Consider the following 470-nt stretch of genomic DNA (forward strand, 5'->3'; position numbering starts at 1 on the left):
CCCGCCATTGGGAACCGACCCCGAGTCCCGCAAAACGCCACAAGCCCCGGCGGCCGCCGCCGTCCTGCGCCCGCCGGGGCGGCTGCAGGTGCAGAGAGGAGCCGCCGCCGCCGCCACCGTCCTCCCCGTCCCCACCCGGCCGTCACGCGTGCGGGAAAGCCAATAATCCCAGATAACCGATAATCCCCGGGAGAGGACGGCGAGGGGAGAGCCGCACACCCCCCCCTCCCACCTCCCCGTGTCCACGCTCCCGGTGTTAAGACACGCAGAGCCCCTTTTTTTTTTTTTTTTTTTTCTCTCGGCTGACAGCAGTCAAGGAAAGAGGGGATGGGAGAGGGGGGTGTGGGGGGGACTGTTAAATAAATAAAGAAATTTTAGAATTTAGGGAGGTCATAAAAAAATAAATAAATTAAAAGGGTTGTCGGGGCACCTGCCGCGGGGAAAGAAGGAGGGAGGGAGGGGGGGGGGAA

Source organism: Calidris pugnax, unplaced genomic scaffold, assembly GCF_001431845.1.
Source record: "Calidris pugnax isolate Ruff unplaced genomic scaffold, ASM143184v1 scaffold111, whole genome shotgun sequence".
Lineage (NCBI taxonomy): Eukaryota > Metazoa > Chordata > Aves > Charadriiformes > Scolopacidae > Calidris > Calidris pugnax.